This window comes from Chaetura pelagica, unplaced genomic scaffold (genome assembly GCF_000747805.2).
Source record: "Chaetura pelagica isolate M959 unplaced genomic scaffold, ChaPel_1.0 scaffold521, whole genome shotgun sequence".
Classification (NCBI taxonomy): domain Eukaryota; kingdom Metazoa; phylum Chordata; class Aves; order Apodiformes; family Apodidae; genus Chaetura; species Chaetura pelagica.
This window is the reverse complement of record NW_009952055.1, coordinates 60,048-60,681: the sequence shown is the minus strand read 5'-3', so window position 1 is coordinate 60,681 and position 634 is coordinate 60,048.

The following is a 634-nucleotide window of genomic DNA, read 5'->3' as shown; positions in this document are numbered from 1 at the left end:
ACTCTTTGAAAGACTTTGCTTTGAACATGGAATATGGACCTTTCCATTACTTTAGCATGCCATCAATCTTTGCATTTGTTTGAACAGGCTGTTACTAACAAGGCATCACTTTACCCAGCTATATGGATTCCTTGCTGAAAAATTCTTAAGTTCAGAAAACCAGAAAATATTCTAATAAATAAAAGCACAGGACAGAGCTTTCCCTTCTCTCTCAGCACTACCAATGAGCACCAAAAGATTTGAAGCCAAGTTTCAATGGCAAACTTCCCCATTTTGCTGTCTTACCAGATTACTGGTTGCCGGTGAACCTGGCTCTCCAGGAGGACCTGGTGGCCCAGGCATTGCAGCTGCTGAAATAAAACAAGCATACAATCCATGGTGAAGTTCATATTTTTTGAGAGAGAAGGTGAATGACATAAATAAAGGAATAAGTGGTGGTGTCTAGGAGTAGTGGAAGCTCTAAATAGCCATAGGCCTTACATAGTCGAGTTCTGAATATCTGTGTTCAAGCCAACTATGCAGAAAATGTGTGCTAAGGATTTTTAGAATGCAACAGTGAAACTTAGGTTTTCTCTGTTATTTAGGGTGTTTAGGTCAATAGATTGTCATCTGTTGTAGGCAGTTGAAAGATAGG